This window comes from Pterocles gutturalis, unplaced genomic scaffold (genome assembly GCF_000699245.1).
Source record: "Pterocles gutturalis isolate BGI_N339 unplaced genomic scaffold, ASM69924v1 scaffold4955, whole genome shotgun sequence".
Lineage (NCBI taxonomy): Eukaryota > Metazoa > Chordata > Aves > Pterocliformes > Pteroclidae > Pterocles > Pterocles gutturalis.
This window is the reverse complement of record NW_010140676.1, coordinates 54,063-65,918: the sequence shown is the minus strand read 5'-3', so window position 1 is coordinate 65,918 and position 11,856 is coordinate 54,063.

The following is an 11,856-nucleotide window of genomic DNA, read 5'->3' as shown; positions in this document are numbered from 1 at the left end:
TTGCTTCACCATACAAGTGTGCATGAACACAGTCCTTCTCAAGTATCTATCCCTTGTTTTCAAGTATGCCTTTGCAGCACTGGTTTCAGCATAATCAGTTTTGTGGATTTCCCTTCATCTCATTCTCCATCTCCTCAGGTCTCTTTTTTGTGTATTCACAAAACACAGCAACAAAATGGGCCATTCTTTAATATTTTACTGAAGTATGTCCTTTACTCTTCTACACAGACTGAAGGATCTTCTCCAGCATCCTACAGTTTTTTTCAGTTACAGCTATTGTCTGAGGCACTGCATAAATGTTTCACTACTAAAACAAGGTTACTCCATAAGAAAATAACTTCAAACATCCAAAATAAAAAAAGACTCTCTCAGGCAGTTCAGTGATTATTGTTTTTGTTATTTAGTGACATTTGTCTGGTGCTCAGTCAGCACTGTCAGCAAACACAAACACTGTCTAGTATAATACACAGCAGCTTTGTAAAGGTAAAGGGAAGGATCCTCTCTTCTGGTCTTCCTTGGTGAGAGTTTTATTTATTTTTAGGTTCGTGTGCAAGTGTGTCCTTATTTCACAAAAAACCACATTTAAAAATGCACAGAATATATTAAGAAATACTCAGCATAAAAAAACCCTATCACAGGAAATGTGAATTTTCTGATGTACTTCTTGGACTAACATACAGCAAATGTGACCAATTTCATATAATGCAACCATTATCAAAATAAAATTGTACAGATTGTACTGTGTAAATAAAAACACAAGCTTCTCTTCTTTTTCTACTGTGAATTATGACTAAAATTTTCAATACTTAGCTAGGCCACTGTAAAATTACTGCTAGAGAAACCCACACCACTCTATCATAGTTAAAGACTACTCTTCCCCAATTCTGTTTTTAGTTCAGTGGAGGAGCCGATTTATGTTCTTCATTGAGTGCCATGTGCCTGATACCAGAACCTGCGGTAGGAGTTTAAAATCAAGGCACCGTGAATATCCCATGTCTACACAGACAGTAAAAAAAAAAAAAAAATTACTCCTTTTACACAGCACAGTTCATTTCCACAAACCAAGGTAAACACCCAGAGCAAGCAGTTTCAAAAGCACATCTCCTAATGACTTAAACAATGAAATAAACATCCTGCGTACAAAATACTAGTTCTGGAGTCAACCAGTTATAGCAATGTTACGAGCCTTCCTCCCTTTCTTTCCACACTGTAAATGACTGGACAGATGACATATGCATCACTTCAGCTCTTTTTCTCTTGTGCACAAGGAAGTCAGCATAATTTATTCCTTATTATTTAAATTTTCTTTACATAGAAAAAAGAACAAAGCCAGCAACATCCCACAGAGACTCTCACTGACAAAGAAACAAAAGATAAGCATTTATTGAAAATGTCGGTAGAAAAATTCAACCATCCTCAATTCCTTGTAAGAACCTGACTTAACATACCCATAAGTAACAATGGTTGAAGATTTTGTATTAAGTTAACAGATATTTTACAATAAATAGTATTTATACCACAAAAGCTGCTTACTACATACTACTAAAAAGTACATTTCAGAGGAAATGTGACTCAAAAGAAGTATACAAAAATACACTGGCTGCATAACTGTATCCACCCAGCATACAATTGCTCGGTGGATGTCTCCTATGCAGCTTGGGTTCTGTTAACAAACATAATGGGAAATCTCAACCAATAGCGTTCTCTCTCTGGCAATAACTTTACTACTAGTTTGGAGTTCTAAACACAGTTTTCCTCTGGAAGGATTAGGCTTAGCTACACTGTCAATTTTTTTTTCCCCCCACAGTCCAGCTTCAAAGGAACATATCTCAGTTCAGCTGTTCGGTTTGTTTGTGAGTCCTACTTTAGACTGTTAATGAAAGACAGTGTCTTTTTTAAAAGGATCACGGAGCACTCATGTGGTCCTATAACCAGTGTGATCCGCAGATATGGCCAATGAGGCCTATGCTGATAGTCTACTGTGCTGAACATTGCTTTCTTGGCAAGGTCCTGTCTAGGACAAAAAACTTTTGGACAGCAAGTACCAAAAGATCAGCAGGATGACTGACAGCAATAAAGTTGTGATGCAAATGTAGTGATCCTGCTCCTGCTCTGCTGCACACACAACCTGGCCTTCAGGCCTGTGCTTGCGCTGCACAAATACCCTGGCTGCAGGTTTGCTTCAACCTGCCCATTGTGGCAAAGGGGGCTGCAGACAGCTCCTGCGCGGTACCTGCATGGCCCTGCCTTTACCTAACAAGATAAAGCAAGAAGATGCAAGCAACAAATTCTCATTAAAACATAGTTTCTGTTTGACTGTTCCCTTCTAAGAAAAAACTCATAATAGACTGAATGACCAAAAGGGGACAATCTCTGCTATGTGTGGCGTTTGCATGGCATACTGTGTGGAGTCCTGTTCAATGCTATACACTGCTTGGGACTCCCAGCATCTAAAGGGTCATAAAATTACCAGATTACCTATGCTATTCTCTTCTTACAGTGTTAGCTCCAATGAATAGCTTTTAAAACGCTACCTTACCAAAGTGACTTTGTTATCAGAGTCATTACGGACCAGCACCTCCTGGTGCCAAACACTGAACAGTTCAAATGTCTAAAAGATGAAAGATCAAGCACAACATGTAAAGGTATCTCGATGGATCAAAGAAGTTGAGAAAAAATAGTATGGACATCTAACATTAAACAAAACTTACTACTGTAAAAGACTAGAAACAAAATCCATTTCTATAAATGACTGACTTAAAGGTTTACTCATATTCCCCACTTTTAATTGTTTCATTTCATCCTGAAATGCTCTTCTAAAAAACTCCTCTTCCCAGGCATGTTCCATCAGCTTTATGGTTCTTCAGTCCTGTGTCTCCCGAAAATTAAACTCCATGTTTATAAAATAAGGCAGTTGCTTAAGTAAACCCACAGTGTGTTTTACCATGACAATATTATTACACTACAACACCAATTACATTGATAACATCAAGTGTGCCCACTGCATACCCCTGAAGATTAAGAAGGCCTACTAGTTTGGCTTGGCTGTAACAATTTCCTGTGTCCAATTAAATCCCAGTGTCTGGAGACTTTCTGTTCCTTCTTTCCTTTCCTCCTTTCCCTGCTCAGTTTCTCTTGACCTAATTTTGAATCCTTTTAGAGATATGGAAATAGTGAAAGACTAGTGGTTGTTGACTCTAAAACACTCAATTTAACTGGCTGATGTTTAAGGAATAAATAAATCAGTAAATATTAACTACATTAAATAACCAGAACAGTTTTCACTGCAGTGCCAAATTTTTCACTACAAAAAAAAAAAAAAAAAAAAAAAAAAGCAAAAAGCAAACTGAAGGTAACTTTTTTATTCCCAGATTTCTTAATTTTTTTTAAAATTTCACCAGTCACTAGATTTTCCAGCAACAGATCTTTGTAATAATTTAGCAATGATAACTTGAAAAGAAAGTGGCTTTTACCACCTTTAATACTAAATTGCTTGGAAATTTCACTTTCTGACAGCTTTATGATTTGACAAATACATTGCAATAAGTCGCCACCGTGTACCTTTACAGAGTACGTCTATCCTCCTGTTGCTGGTTCAAATATGAAAATGCTTGTTTTGCAGATTTCTGAGATAGGGAAGCAGAGTATTAAAACTCCTTTTATTACAAAAAAAAAAAAAAAAAAAAAAAACCACTTTTTTTAAAAAAAAAAAAAAAAAAAAAAAAAAACAAACAAAAAACACACAACCATGCTCCTGTCTCACACATAAAATTTCTTTCAAATGTTCACTTGGATTATTATCTCCAATAAAGGATCATTTCTAGTTAAAGAAGGACACAATAAAGAAATCACAAGAACAAAGCAATAAAGAGTAACCAAAGCATCCAACTGGTTGATTTTGTGTTCTCTTTTTACCTTTTCTACCCCAAAACATTCTCAACTTTCTGAAGAAATTCTGTACTTGAAATTCAACAAAGACGTTTTCACTTCAACATTCTGCCACGACTCAGGGGGAGGGTGGCCAAGTGCCAGATTCTAAACTGGACTTTGCTGCCCAGGATGCAGCTCAGATGCTCAAGCTGTGCAAAAGCAATGCCAGGGGATAGTAGGTTGCAGTATAGCAAAGATCCAAGAACATGAAAAGAAAAACTAAAGAGCTTGAAACTTTGATATCCCATCATAACTCCAAGACATAACTCCTCAAGGCATATATCTGCATTGTCTTCATATAATCTCACTTTTTTCTATTTTTCCTGGTGTGAGTTTTTTTTAATTCTGCAAGATTGACACCATTTTTAAGCTTTATACCGGAAGGTTCTCCTGTTCTTTCATCATCCTTGTTATCTGCAGCTTGAAGATGTCAGAGAAATGTCCTGTAAAGGCATGTGTCCAAAAAATAATACCTGAAAAGAACATGATTACATGCATAAAGGCATTATCCGGCAGTTAGAGACAGGAAGCAATGTGCAAGGGATATGCCCTCTTGGGTCTAGACTGTCAGAGTCTGAAAAATGCGTGGTTTCAGAAAATGGCTGCAAAGTCTTTGTCAAGGTGTTAGAAAAAGCTTGGGAAAAAAAAAAAGTATTAAGTAAAGCTGTAGAGGGAAAAACTACATACAAGAAGCCTGATGACTGCCAATCGTGTATAGACTTAACCATCACCACAACAACATCACTCTAATTCCACCTGTTCTGCTTTTCCATAGAGTTAAAACATCATCAATCTGTCCAGCTTTCGAAGCTGCAGAGATCAATTACAGTTTCCCACAAACAAATAAAGGTCACATTTACTCAGCAGTTCTTCTGCATAAGACTGAGCTTTGCCAAAAATAAGTACGGTGGGATAGCTTATCAAGCCCAAAGTACACAAGAGAAAAAATCTTGAGAGAAAAAAAACATTTCAGACTCTAGTACTCTGCATAATCCAATTTCATGAAGCTATGCACAGTTTTACTTTTTTTTTCATTGCTGAGTGAAAAGTTTCAAGGTCTTCAAACGTGTCACAATGGTGCCATTTTTTCCAGCCACTTCTGGTGTCCGACTTCACTAAACTGTAATGAATCAATGCTCAGCTGACAGTCACATTCCTGTTATTTCTCCTGATAACTCTGCAATAAAGTGTATCTGCAAACATGGAAAGCAAATAATTTCCTATGACAATGAAAGGAATTTAACTTGGTAAAAACAAACATAATCAGTTGTTTATTCTGATATTTGTGATCCATACATGTCCACAGACACAGAACTTTCCCAATAGATTTCATGACAGTTACCATAAACTAAAATCAATAATCATAGAATTACAGAATGGTTTGGGTTGGAAAGGACCTTAAAGATCATCAAGTTCCAACCCCCCTGCCGTGGGCAGGGACACCCTCCACTAAGACCAGGTTGCTCAAAGCCTCATCCAGCCTGGCCTTGAACATCTCCAGGGATGGGGCACCCACAACTTCCCTGGGCAACCTGTTCCAGTGTCTCACCACCCTCACAGTGAAAAATTTCTTCCTACTATCTAATCTAAACCTACCCTCTTTCAGCTTAAAATCATTACCCCTCGTCCTGTCACTACACTCCCTGATAAAAAGTCCCTTCCCCATCTCTCCTGTAGCCCCCTTGAAGTACTGGAAGGCTGCTAGAAGGTCTTCTTGGAGCCTTCTCTTCTCCAGGCTGAACAACCCCAACGCTCTCAGCCTGTCCTCATACAGGAGGTGTTCTAGCCCTCTGACCCTTTTTCTGGCCCTCCTCTGGACCCGCTCTAACAAGAATAATAAGAAGTTTGTGAAAAATCAAACATTATGGAAAACACACTATACTGAATCTCCTATGTACAAAATTTTCATGACTTTAATATCATAGCTATATAAAAACAAGTAGGATCAGGTATACCCAGCTTCAACAATCATGCAATATTTTAAAGTCAGACTTTTGTGCATTTTGGCAACCAGGTATATAAGTGAACAAACAGAACAGAACACATACAAGAAGCTCTTCAATTTTGACTTTAAACATAAGTGTGTTAAATCAAAAGAAATACAGCAAGGTATTTTTTTCTCACACATTTTGTTATGGGAAAGCAGAAAATAAACTCAAAAAGGTATGTTCAATTATTCATGACAATTAAAAAAAGAATGAACTAGCAAGCTCACAACATGAATACCACTGTTAAAGTGAAAAGAGAAATAAAACACAAATTGACCAAGTCCAAGGAAGGCACACATATCTGTCAGAAAGAAGAGAATTATAAACCAAAGGCAGAAGGACCAAGCTAAATGGGGAACAAACTGCCAAGTCAGTCAGACCCTGTGGGTTTAATAACCTTAAAGGTATCCTTGAAAAAATATCAACCAAGGTTTCTTTAAAGGAAGGGAGGCTGAGGGGGAGCAAGAAATAATAGGCAAGATACTTCCTAAATAAAATTCATATTTAACAGCACATTCTTATTTGAAGTACACTAACTACTATTTCAAACATACGTGAGATCTTAACAGCACCACATCTGGGGCATTTTGAGATCAGGAGTATGTACCAGAGAGTACACAACCAACATATCAAGTATGTAAACACTAAATTTTCACACTTGCACTTCCTGACAGTTACAGAGATGCTAATAGCTGATAATAGTACTTTGAATAGTGAAAAAATATATACTTCCTTTACTGAGATACTTTTCAACTAACTGATCCTCATTTCAAACCCACAAAACTGGATTAAGATTTTAATTAAGCTTCAACTGATGTTCCTATGAATTTGTCAGCCAAATATCCTTTACATGATCCCAAAGCTTTCATGGAATTATATGAATCAAAAAAGCATGCTGATTTTGTAATATTTGTGTGTTCAGTAAAACACAGTATGCAGATACACTAAAATGGTCTCATTTATGTGAAGGAGCTATTCATTAATGCTTTTGTGTCACTGCATCCCTGCCAGAGAAAATGCCTGACTCCAGAGGAAAAAAAAAAGATTAATTCAATACAGCATATTATGTTACTACTGAGCATAGCCATGGTAAGCCTATACATGTAAGAACTACAAAAATAAAAACAGTAATTCAGTAGGAAAGGCAATTAGAATTAAAAACAGATAGGGATTAATATGAAAAACCTAATTTTTTGGGAGGAATTAATTGTATCACAGATCCTACAAAACCACACAGAAAAATCATGAAAATCAGATCAGGAAAGTGTTAGTTATAATAATGTATCATCGAACTGTATGGACATTCCACACTTGTCACAGTTACAGAATACTACACAGTACTGCATAACTATCCCACCCGTACATTGATACAGCACAGCACTGAACTTTGAAAACTCCTGGCTAGCTGATTATTTTCATGCATGAGTGTTTATGTTGGTACAACAGAATGATTGACAGTGAGGGAATAGAACACCACTGCTGAAAGTGAGTACAGGATTGTAATAAGTTTCAAATGCAAGGTGGTATCACAGACTTCGAAATTGGCTTGGAAGAATGAAAGATTCAGCTGAAGGTAGAGTCTGCAGAATTGCACACAATTGGGCTGCAAAAGGGAAACCCAAGAGGCCAAGAAGCAGCTTGTCTAATAGAAGTGACTCCTAAAACATCCCCAATAAACACCAGGAAGAAAGACACTGTCTTCGTGTTCTCCTGCAACCGCTGCAGAAGCACATCATGGCTTATGGTGCTTTTACACATCAGGTAACAAAACCAAAGATAAATAAAGTTATCTTAATCAATGCAAGCACCACACAATCAACCACAAGCAATCTTTTTATATAGAGCACTTTATAAATATTAACACGTAAAAACCAAGTTTAAGCTGTTTTGGAGGGAGGATGATACACTGCTAAAGTCATTTTACATAAATGACACACCAAACCACAGGAATGCAGGGAAATTGTGATTTCAGACGCTATTTCTTCCTCTTAAAGAAGACATGTATGAGACTGCTAATGGATGTAAGGAAGTTAATAGCTGATCCTAGTCTGATGGGTGCGTTTTAGGTAAGCTGCTGTGGTCAAAACAGAGGTAACTGAAGTTGTAGTTACTCTTCTATTGCCCGTGTTGCACATGCACCTTATTGAATTTTGGCTCTGTACAGGTGCAGAATTTAATTGCATTTGGATTAGATTGCAACATCTTCCTAAATAAGAGAAGTCAGTAGCAAAGCCTACAGGACCTCCTATACAGTCTCCTCTAAGTGCAAGGAAAGCTTCCTGCAAGTACAAGACATTAGCTTATTGTACAAACTCTTAGGAATATTAAAATATTGAGGGCAACAGCAAGAGTCATCCAACAAATTATTTTCCCGTCTCAGAATCAGCATGCATAAATGGCATTGATTCTACCATCACAACAAATAACTTCAGGAACAGAGAACTACATCTCTGACTCTGAATGTTTGCAGTTATCTGATCAAAGAATAATCCCTGAGCTGTTTCTGTCAGAGATTTTTTTTCATGTCATCAATATCCACTACAGTAGACACGCCCTGAGCTGTTTCTGTCAGAGATTTTTTTCATGTCATCAATAGTCACTACAGTAGACACAGCAAAATACATAACTGTGGCTTTTCAAGTTCACAAGTGACCACTCATGAGGGATCCAGGAAAAATGTAATTTCCCCCTTTTCTCAAGGATTCCAGCCTCTTCCCCCCCATGCAACTTCAACATAGCCCTAGTTAAAAACATTGTTTTGAAAACCGGTAGCCGACATCCGCTAGAGGATTGTACTGTTGTCCTGCCCCACTAAAATGGACAGTCGAGAGAGGTTTTTTGTGGTTCTCCGAAAAGGAGCACCGGCTAGGTGTAGTCAGACAATGACTTAAGGAACAATACAACACAATTTTATTTACCTCAACAACAGAACAATACAACACGATTTTATTTACCTCAACAACGGCAAAAACATCACGAATCAACTTCTCAGAGTCAAGCACCAAATCACACTTATCAATTATCACCAGATATCACTTATCCATTAAGCAAGCACCAAATAATGCTCAATCATCATTTGGAAGCAAAAATCAGACACAAGACAGAGTAGGAAAGAGTTGAAAGACAAGAAAGGGCGTCAGAAAGACAGAGAGACAGAGACACACAAACACAGAGAACATCACCAATCCCTCGTTCCAGCGCGTGTCTTCTCTTCAGGCAGAAACCCTCGTTTCAGGAAGAAACTTCTTATCTGGGGAGTTCTAGGACCACACCCCGGGGGGGGGGCTGCATCCAGGTCACCTTCAGGGTTGACCTTTGGGGGGTGCAACAGCCCTGCATCTGGGTTAGCTTTGGGAGGGGACTGCTGGCTCTCCACCGGGGAGACGACTCCAGTTCAGGAGGAGTTCCCGTCACTCAAAACATTAACAACTTGCTAATGTTCGATCAACAAAAGAACTTTTCTTCCAACATGCTCTACCCCAGCTGTTTGTAGACATAGTGGCACCTCTTCTTTAGAGGTGTTCTGCCCGAGTGCTCTGCCCATTGTTTGAAGCCTGAACATGGATAAACATCAGCCGGGAGGGTAGGAGTCCAGTCTGTGACAACTCTGAACAGAATACTTCAAGGTCTTGAATAGGCCACGTCTGCTCCACTTGTCCCTATACCGTGGGAGAAACTTGTATATTAGCATGAGTAGCTGCTGAGAAACTAGCTTGAGAAACCCGCACATTAGCATGAGTAGCTGCTGTAACGGAATCTGGCGGACTGTCCTGTGCCAGCCTGTGCTGCACACACTGGTGGATGTTACAAAAATATACAGACTCTGAGAAGAAGATGCATTATTCTGGTTACACAAAATAAAAGGTACAAAGGTATGTGGAGGAGAAGGAACCTTTCCAACAACAGGACCTGCGCAGCATGCTATGGGAAAGTCCATCGAGGATCTGCCTGACGCTGCATGAATCCACAGTTCCCAGCATCTGAATAGACGTAAGATTTACTTGTTACTTGTGTTCCTCTTTTTATTCTATCTTATTGAAACAGCTATTTTATTGTTCCATTTGTTGTCAGGTGTTTTTTACTGAGTGCCAAAAAGAACCCTGTACCACTGCTCTCTCCCTCTCATCTTCTACCTCCTTCTGGTGCAGAATAAGGATACAGACATTACTCACATACAGAATTTCTACAGAAACAAACATCCTATCACTACTCATTCTCTCAGGCCTCAGTACAACAACGGAGTACAACAGCAATGAACCTCTTGCATATCCATACAAATCTGATTAAACTGAACTCTGCACAGACCCTGGTATATATATCTAATTGCAGGAGTTTAAGAAGATATTTCTTCCGACTGTCCCCTCTGTCAGAGATGACTGCTTTGTAACAGGATTGATGGAAGTGCTGACTACCCTGGGGATCATAACTTTTAGAAGACTAGGGTAGCATTCACATTTGCAGCAACATCGCAAACTACTGTAATATTTTTGTTTTAGGGAACATAAGTCACAGCCCTGAGAAGTTTAGCTTCTAAAATATCTTTTACATATTTTAAACAATAATGGAAAATAAATGGGGATATGCTACCCACAGATGAGTTTGTCAAATTGCTCATAAAGCTTTCTGCACAATGCTACTGCTTTAGCTGTCCAGAAACATGGAAAACACAAACTGGCAGGAGTAGTTGTAGCAGAGAGAAACATGATCATATTTTCTAAACAGCCTGAGGGCTTTATCAATCACTCTATTTCCTTTAAATTGCAAAACTGCAAGAAACCAATGAAAGCAATGATATATCAGTTGTTCCAGGTCCTAAATTTTTACTTAGCAACTTAGTTTTAGCACCAACTGTGCTGAAGTTGTTTTTTTCTTATTGTTATTTGGAAAGAGCCACTGACAACACTAAACAGAGACCATTATATATATAAATAGCTACCAATTCCGGTTACCCATAAGTCCTCTTTTTTGAGTTCCTACAAAAGTTCCCCTAAAGTTTCTAAATTTGTGACAGTCCATGTAATTTCAGTGAGAATGCAGCAGTTATATTTGAACAGACTGAGAAGAGATTTGTTGCTTTTCTTAGTTTGTAAGCACATACCATGCGTTAAAAAAAAAAAAAAAAAAAAAAAAAAGGCAAAATAATTACCAGGAAGAATATACAGCAAAGGTTTTTCAAAATGTGAAAGTTCACCTCTAATAGCTTTCTCTTTTTATAACAGCTCCAGGGTTGTCCTGCCCAAGAACCAATGACATTTTGTCAAAACCACTCTCCCCTCCCAACCCCCCATTTTAGAGCCACTTGCTAAATAGAAAACTAAGGAGGAAAAAGGTGGGTCTTTGAAACAGAAACTGCAAACCAGGCATGAATACAAATAATGAGTACAAATACACAAACAACACCAGCATCTTACAATGGAAAAGAGAGCCTAACTATTTCTTTATTATTTAGTGCAAAGACAGAAAGTGGGTTAGGGATGGGAGTGAAGATCTACCGATTCAATCCACCTCTGCGTGAGGGCAAGTAACAGCTACTTATTTTAGTATGGCTCTCAAAATGCTGCCTGGCTTCCCTCATAGATAAGCTGCTCATGAGCTACTCATGAGTCAGTGTAATTTCAAATGCTGTGTTTTAAGACTGTAAAACTTCAGGTCCAGAGCAAGGGATGAGCAGCTCAGACACCTGTGCATTGTGGGCAGAACAGAAAGCTGGAGCTGGGTCCCCTATCCACCATTCCAGTCTAAGTTTTTCCCACACATCAGCCAGAGACCCTAGTATGTCAGTTATTTTCACTTTTTTTTCTTATTTTTTTTTTAAATTAGTATTCTGTAATTTGATTGAAGAGAAGTCTTTCAGCAAGAAAAAACATAGACCTAGATTTTGAAAAAGTTACTTTTTACAGAATTCTGTTGAGTGTTTTTATGGGACTGCTCAGAAAAC